Raw genomic sequence first — 9,313 nt, 5'->3', positions numbered from 1 at the left:
CGCAAGGAAAAGGCAGCATTAGTAAAAATACCTACAGCACGAAATATTCATAAAATAATGTCAGATCATGTGTGTGGTTTCTGTACAGAGCTGCAGTGGCATGTTATTGGCCTTTTCTGCAGAGTGATCCTCAATAAGACGAGGCTTCAAAAAACGTGGACCGCGACTTAGGGGAATACCGCTAGAAGTTCTGGGTTGGTAAAGTGCAAAGCAACTTTGATTTTATCTCATGTTTTTAAGAAACACCCAAATATACCGATTGCATGTAACGGTTATGTTGAAATCGGCGCCTAAATAAACCGCTATGAACCGTCGGAAATAAGGTGGATACCGAAATTACCCGCATCTACCCTTATTGTAGGGGTCGGTAAAAATGTTTATATATAATGGCACGGGCACTAAGCATGCTCATCGACGATCGTCGATATTTTGCACTAATCATGTGGGTGATGCTGGTGAAAACGTTTATTAAAAAGATTGAGTTACATAGACATTGCTGTGGGGTCAGGCTAGTGCCCTTCCCCTCACAGACACTAGGTGGAGTCAGTGAAATAAAAACTTTGTACGTGCATGTAGTAACGGCATGTAGTAAACTTTGTAGTAACGGACTTCTAGACACATTGCTCCCGTCACTAATAAGCAGAAAATGTTTGCTAAGCTGACACAGTTCTTAAATATTTTCGAAGGAAAGCATATATTTAAAAAAAAGAGAAGATTGCAATGACGAAATGTAGGCGACCAGTTTCTAACCGCTCAGGTTTGTCCTTCCTTGAGGATTCTGCTTTCTAGGTTTGGCTTGGTGTATGGGTTTTAACGTTTTAGGCTATCAGAGACGAAATTCAGCTTTTTAGATTTATCAAGTAGGAACATAAACCTTTCGCCGAATGAGTTACGTTGGCAGAGTCCGTCATTCACTTTAACCGTTGACGCTTTTGGATGCGTAAATGATTCTAACGGATACATAGGACGTAAGGCGCAGTGAAAACACCTCGTGTATGCGTAAACCGGCGGTCAGCGAGTTTGCATTAGCCTCCGCTTTTATTAAGCCATGTCCTGCTCAAAGTAACTTGATGACATACGAATAAAAGAGATCAACGAAACATCTTATCGACAGTGCATATAAATACCGGCGTTCATCATCAGGGAAGGGGACCGGAAAGTAAGCGGAGAATGAGCGTCGCAAAAAGGGCAACAAGAAATGTTGCTCCCCGGCAAACGGCTCGGGGCGTGACGGTAATCCGTCTTAATCCTTAAATATGACCCCGCTGCACAGAGATTATTTCCCGGCCCGTATGTCTCTTTCCGAAACTACTCCGCTCTGGGACTCGTCGAAAATTACTTTTTGCTTTTAGAAGCTCATCAACCTTACGTCCCGGCTGACATTTTTTTTTTTTCACAAAGCCATGAATTTCTCACCGCCATACATTGTGCCAGTTTTAGAAAGGAGCAGCAGACCGTAGTGGTTTTTCTCGACAGCTTAACTGCACTAGCATACAATCAGAAAAAATTCGTTGGTGCTAAAGCAGTCTCCCCGATTTTAGGACGGTTATTTTTTGTTCTTTTCTTCTGAGTGCATATCTTTTTGTCTTCCTTTATTGCATGTTCTGTTTTCAGCTCATTCTATATATTATACTACGTTTTTTCCAAATTTTTTCATATACTGTATTTGTCCAGCTATTAACCACTACTCGCTTTATTCATTGAGACCTTCTGCCGTTCAATTATAATTTCATTCTTTTTGTGTTATTTGTAATTCTTTGCTTTCTTTTCTCACTGTTTTCCTCATTTCCCGTTGTGGTAATGCAGTCGTTAGAGCTCTTGACTTACTGTGCCCAAAGATGCAGATCAAATCCAGGCCACGGCGGCCGCTTTTCGATGGCGACAAAAAGCAAGGCGCCAGTGTGGTGTGGGTTGTCAGCGCACGTGAAGGAACTGCATGAAGGTAGTCTGCAACCCTCCAATACGGAGTCTCTGTTAGCCAGTGTTGCTTTTGGAGGTTATACCCCAGAAATCAAACCAAACCTGTTTTCGTTTTTTATTCATATTGGTTCACTCACCTTCATCGTTTATTCATATTGGTTCACTCACCTTCATCGTTTATTACCCCGCCGGGGTGGCGCAGTGGTTACGACGCTCGACTACTGTTCCCAAGGACGCGGGATCGAATCCCGGCCTCGGCGGCAGCTTTTCGGTGGAGGCGAAAAGCAAGGCGTCCGTGTGCTGTGCGATGTCAGTGCACGTTAAAGAACCCCAGGTGGTCGAAATTTCCGGAGTCCTCCACTACGGCGTCTCTCATAGCCTGAGTTGCTTTGGGACGTTAAACCCCACAAACCAACCAACCAACCTTCATCGTTTATTGCTTCTCACCCTCAGTCTTCTTTTTTACCTTCTTTTATTGCGAAAGCAATACTACTTTCACTTTCAAGCCTTTGCGGTGCGACGGCGGTGCACATGAAATCACCTTTCGCATGGCCTCTGTGTGACGTCACACCTCAAAGCTGGGCGACCAACTCGCGCCGTCCGTGACAGACGGCGGTGTGCATAAACGGCGGCCTAACTCCCGCTCTCTCCGCCAGGAGCGCCACAGGCGTTATGACGTCACGCCTCAAAGCTGGGCGACCAACTCGCGCCGTCCGTGAGAGACGGCGGTGCGCATGAACGGCGGCCTAACTCCCGCTCTCTCCGCCAGGAGCGCCACAGGTGTTGTGACGTTACACAGCTGTATGACAGTAGCATTGATAATGGCGGTGCATTTAGTTGATAATAATGATGAGAGCAAAAGCAATGCACCGTATGCAGCACCAAAACTCCAGCTTTCGCATTTCTGCAGTGTAGATTCCACAGTGCTCTCAATTATTTTTTTCCGTCATGTTCCCCTTCATTCCATTTTCTCCCAAAATAGTAGAACATTTGTTTCTGCATACTCGTGCCGTTGATCAAAATAAATTTAGCAAGGCTAAGAATGGTAATTGAAGCCTTTAGGAATATCCATCACTGAAAAGTATGGCGCTGATCTTCTTTTTGCAAGTGAAGTTGAAGAACGGCAGTAAACGGGAATGGGGATAGATATCAGGCTTGTAGAAAGTACAGCAGGCAAGCACAGTTTGCTTTGAGCTAAAAATTACATTTAGCCGTGCGTTTACCTCACGTGTTAAGCTCTGCTAACCACCGCGGCATCAGTAAAGAATTCCGTTCGTATGTCTACCACCTAGCACACACCGCTCGCACAACAAGCGTTACGAAAACAACACAGGATTACTTCCAGCACCTGCAGTGAATTTCCTACCGCTTGTTAGTACAGGCTAGAGAGAACAGCATCCCCTGCTTTCATAAGCGTCTTCCCTTTTGCGACAATTTCGTCAGCTGATAGCTAGACCGGTTCATGTATCCGGTTAGAGATACTGGCACATGACTCCATCACCGCCAGTATTAATTATATCAGGTAACACCAGTAATGCTTACGCGAATAGGAAAGGAATATCGCACAGTTTAAATTTTATAATGGCTATTGTGGGCCCAAAAGGGCTGGTGCAAAAAGAAAGCAGAAGTAACGATGTTTAGGACAGAGCGCAGCACAAAGCTGAGACGAAGCGGTGCTTACGTATCCTCTTTGCGCGTACGTGCCTATCAGAAGATAACAATGGGTTAGATCGTGAAAGCAATTCAAGCGCACAAGCAGTAAGCAAAGCTTATATATTTACGTCCAGAGAGGTGCACTTTATTTATAGGGAAATTAGTTTTTTTTTTTTTTATTCTTAGAAATGCAGGATGCGAGAAAGCGTTTGGTTTACAATGGAAGCGAACAAGCGGATAATTTACTCCATTATAAAATTGCTCAGCATATCTTCCTTTTTCTAAAGATAAAAAAAAAATTGTCTTTCCAAATATTAGCCTTCAGAAACAGCGTAAATGGGCTATCAACTTGCTAAACTGTCAGTTGAGATATTTTGAAACAGCGCCAGATAAAAAGAGTCTGAAAAATGTTGAGGCCTGCTTATATGCTTATAAACCAATGCATGGTAGCTTTTTCGTCAGCGATTAAAATAGCTCTTCGCTCTCTTGGCTCAGTGCTATAAACATTCTTTCTCTACTACCGTCCAAGATTAAAGATAATGCGATTAAGTCTAACAGATATGGTTAATTATAGATTATAAATAAGTAAGCCATAGCAAATTATCAACAGTGAATATTTCTAAAATTTCCGCCAAACAGTAGATTTGTTCAGGCATGACTGCATATGAAATGTTCAAAGATTTCAGCGCTCTCTTTCATCGCTGTATTTTACCTAAATGCTAGAAACCAGGAGGTACACAGTGAGTCCAAAATCTATCACTCAAAATGATTTCCTCGAAATCTCAATATATAATTGTCAATGTGTTTTCGTTCCTTGTCCAAAAAAAAAGAAAATCTATTCAGTATAGAGGATGGCTTACTTAATTTGTAATGTTTGAGAAACAAGCAAAAGGTTTTTCGGGTATTGGTCTGGGAGTCCACACAAAACACACCTCGTTCAGCCCTTCGACACTGCTGGAATAAACTGCAATGTTTAGGTTGTCTTGTCTTTTCAAACCTTTGAAATCAGCAAACGTTTTCTGATCACTTAAATTCACATCTTCCTTTTGATTCCCGACTATCTAGTTCTGCTGAAAAAAAAAAAAAGCATCATTCGTATCCATGTACAAAAATTCGATGAAATCCGTGCAATAAGTGTTATTTTCCTGCCAGCTAATATTTTTATTTATGAACTCTTTTTCCTCGCGACAAAATGCTAAAATTACACAAAATCCAGAACCAATATTTAAATCCAATTTGGCGAATCGGCACCCCACAACAATGAAAAAATGCGAGCAGAGGGAGGGGGTTATATTCTTCCAGCCATCCCACAGTTCTTTAGGCTACCCCGACACAACTTCACCGAGCATACTGCCTGTTTCGCTTATAACCTGCTATCGCTTGTCTCCGAACTGTAAAACACTAAAGCTTCCAGCGGGAGTAGGTGCTGCGCGATACTTTTCTCTCTGCAGTAATCAAGTGCAAACGGACACAAAAATTACAGCAACATAAGTTCTGGTATAGCGGGGAAATCTTTTTGTCACGCGGCTCTACGCTGCGCAAGAAATGGGTCTTTTCAAACACCTTCTAAGGCCGAGCCTCCCTATTTGCGCTCCCTCCCCCCGCTTTCAACCACCGGCACTTATGTTGAATACCGAGCTGCTGTAACTGCTCTGTCAGAGAACCGTGCCTCCTTACGGGTCGTCGGTGCAAAATACAGCGGCGACACGTCGTGTTCCCGCCGAAGTGAGAGAGGTGGATAGGGGAAGGCACGGGAGGGGGGAGAACAACGAGACGGACCACAGTAGAGTAACTGTCACACGAAGGAGACGTGGTGAAGGGAATAAAAAGCTGGGAGGGGGGGGGGGGGGCTTTGCGCAAAGAGGAGCAATAAAAAGGCAGGAGAGGCCGCAACATGACCACAAAATGCGATTAAAACGGCACGCGTAGGAACAGATTTTCACTACACTGAGTGGTGGCCGTGCGCTGACTTTAGACGGCACTTGCGAATCGGGCCCGACTGCGTGCTATGCTGCACGCAAGAGCGTGGCACGCACGCGCAGCTCTTCGGTAACAACAGCTTCCGTAGAAACGAGGCGTGTCCGTAGACTGTCGGTCCGTGTGCAGCCTAACACAAGAGTCGCACAATCAGGGCATTTTCCTTCTTCAGCAACGTGCGGCCGCCCTCGGCGATTATGCGCTTAAGGCACCTCGCCGAGCACTGTGGGCGGTCGTACAGTGGAAAACCTTAAACCTTCTTCGTGGAGTGCTACGGGCGCGCACAGAAAACTTATGTTCTCAAGTCACTCAATAACAGAGCCTGTAGCATGGGAAAATACTGTTTAACCCCGACTTACTCCTTTATTTCGATAACTTTTTGTGGTATACCTCTGCTTGAGCACTTGTCAAACATGCTGGGATGGATCTCGTATATTTTTCCCTCCTGGTGAGCAGGAAAACTTTCCGCAGCAATGGTAAATCTTGTTTTGCAATTTTCAGTTGACCTTTGTTGTCTATTTTGTGTACACGGCTTTCGCTCTTCTCTGATTTCTGTCCGATACGTTGTTTCTCGTAAACAATAGCTCTGAATTTATGTCTGCCGTTTCTGGAGAAAGTTCTCCGTTTTTTGCATTTTTTTTTGCCGTGCTTACTGTTCTCTCAAGCAGGTTTGCAGTGCCATAAATAGTCGAACGCCAGTAGGAAAGGATAAAATTTTGAGAAAATTAAAGGAGATTAATTTAGTTGTCGCTGTGTTCCGATTGACCAGATGCTGTAGGCCGTCTTATATTTTGTTTTCACTAGCCTGCAGTTTGTTCGCTACGCTTATTACGTAACGGTAACATTTTGTCCTTTTATAATTATTTCGCATATAATTTTTATATTTTTTTAAAGAAAATATGTTTAAAACCTTTCAAGGTCGTGATGTAAACCACTGTATTACTGGTGTTCCGGTAATAATCTTTGTTATATATCGCTTGCATTGTGTCTAGTCAGCCTCCTCATCTTAACTGCATATGGAACAAGCCAACAACTTATTTACCCCCCACTCCACCTCCCGTTCACGCAGAGGCTAAAATATATCTCCATTAATAAGGAGTTAAAATAGAATTCCTCCTGAAATGCATGCCCGCATTATCGTTTTCTTGGCTGCCCATGGTAAAGCGCGCATCCACCATGTGATGGCGCTTTCAGGTGACCCTTAATTAGACGACACAATATGCTTTTGTGACTGCCACTACGGGAAAAATCAATTCTCACTGTGTGTTGTGTATTAGTTTATTTGTGGTGCGAATTTAGTGAAACCACTTAGCCAGTGTTTTGTCTAAAGTTGCTGTGGATTCATCTAGTAGTGGGCAAAAATGCGTTGTTTTTTATGTCAATACATCGAAACATAAAAACCCTTGTGTTTTTTTCCATGAAACCTTTGCCAAGTTAAGGCTACAGGGAAGGTAGCTGAAGGTAATCCGCAGAAAAAAGAAACGGCGTCCAAACTCAGCATTTCTACACTTCACAGCTTCCATTTCCAATGAGATGACTTTCATGAAACTCTCGAGTTTCTGCTATATATGAGGTGTCGCGTAATGCATTTTCAGCCAATACTCGTCGTGTCTAGGTCCCACATCACCTATGACGCGTGATAACGTCACCACAAGGAAGAAGAAAGACGAAAGCTTTTCCATAGCGCCAGCCATATTTCTCAGCCTGTACCGTCGGGGGCGGACAGTTTTACGCGTACTCCCAACAAGTGAAATAAGGCAGCTGAGAAAAAACGTCCATTTCCCGTTCATCACACAGCGTCTGCATTACACTCAACAGGTACTTAAGCAGACAAAGATGGTCTTATTAATCAACGAATAAATTTCTAAGACACCACAGGCTGCCACAGCAGTTTGTTCCACTCGGCTGAAACATTTCTAACAGTGCCCCACTATAAGGTTTTGCCACTAAACACTTGCTTCTTGCTTTAATGACTTTCATTGACATTAGACATGCCACGTCTCGGGCTTCAATTCATGCAGCCCTTTTTTCCCATAGTTCAGCAGTGTCTACACCTGAGCGCTCAGGTAATTCTGGCCTTCTCTCCTTGTTGCATTGCATGAAGCCTATTTTACCCCTTACTAGCCCGGAGCGAATTAGGTGGATTCGAGTCATTGACAAATGATGACACAAGCATGCACAGCGGGCACTGTGTAAATAGATATTTTGAGACATTTTCTAGCCTTTAAAGCAACTACCGCCATAATACACTGCTCGACATGGTTATTTTGCCACAGACAAGGTCTAGTGCAAACACAAAAGTGTCCAGGAGGATTATCGAGCCGAGCGTAATGCATTTTCTTGATTTCGAAACCAAATGTGATGTTCGTTTTTCATAATAAAGCGATAGAAAGCTTAGAGTCCTTAAGCACTTTTTTCACTTTGGAAAGCCTAAAATGATGCGTGCTCTCATCAGCAGCTTAAAAATTACTCCTCAAAGCCCGAAACGAGGACGAAGCAGCATGGTCAAGCATTGCGCTCAATGGTCTTCGAGGCACTAAAATCGAAACTAAGGGTCATTTTTGAAAGCAGCGTAGCGGCCAATTAGCGCAACATCCTGAGGATTGGGAAATCATGGAGATAGAGAGGACGCTGTTCGCATATCTGCAGAAGGCACTGGAATATAAAACAAACAAAAGCCGAATTAGTAGTCTATTCAGTCGTCCTCATGCAATTTCCTCGTGGGGGCATGAACTCCCTCGTAAGACGATGTTTGATGAATTTGTGTACTGTGCACATGCTTTATTTCCTCTCATCCTCATCTCGCCTAGAAAGTATATTTTACCAGAGCTGATATATGCGCGCAGTTCAGATATTTTTCGCATATTTATCATTTGCCACAGAGCTTCTGTCAAATGTTCTTAACTCCCGAGTTTATGTAGCTCTTTCCATTTTTCTTTACATATAGCCACACGAAGCATACATCTATTCAACATTCCGACAAAAGAGACGACAAAACTATTAAGCAATAATTTTTGGGAGAGTTGGTTGAACGTTATTTTTAAACAGGGCTAAATCACTGACAGAACACGGAAAGGTTTGTATACAGCATTTGTCATAAGAGCGCCTAGCACTCTAGAAAAATGCCATCGATTCCCCGCCCAAGCCAAATTTTGTCCGGTCCGAAAGCATATTCTTTTTCAGATACCTCTCTTGACAGGCTACATATTGCCGATATAAATACCACCATTTAGTGAAACTTCAGGTCTAACTTGAAAATTGAGGCTTGAATTCCGATATGCGACAGGGACTCGCACCTTTAAAACAAGAAGAAAAGCCAGCTCAACTCACATGTTCGCCAGCGAAGGGACGGTGACTTCCGCTTGCTAGCAGCTCGGTTGTTCCTTCTGAAGTGCCGATGACTAAGGAACCCTATGACCACGGTGTTAGAAGTAGTTTAGGTGATACGACGACGCCTCCGAAGGCGGCAAACATTTGTACCAACTTCCGTCGTCCGCCCCGAGATGGCGCTAGCGTGAGTAGGGCCGTCATAATTGTGACTGATTCAGTTGACAGCCGTATAGTGCGGACGCGTGTTCCATCGCTCCTCCGATTGCACGTGGCTACCGGAAACGGACGGACTGGCGACAGCGGGAGCTTCCGAAGCGTCAAATAGATGAGTTCTTTCTTTTATTAACTTTATTTCTTTTCAGCTAGTTAGGATAGGTGCAGCCTAAAGAATAGATTTTAGCTCTTGGTCCTAGCGGCCTGGTTTTTCGTGCCG

The sequence above is a fragment of the Amblyomma maculatum genome, chromosome 10 (assembly GCF_055883805.1).
Source record: "Amblyomma maculatum isolate TAMU_Amacu chromosome 10, ASM5588380v1, whole genome shotgun sequence".
NCBI classification, from domain to species: Eukaryota; Metazoa; Arthropoda; class Arachnida; order Ixodida; family Ixodidae; genus Amblyomma; species Amblyomma maculatum.
This window is presented reverse-complemented; position numbering follows the sequence as displayed.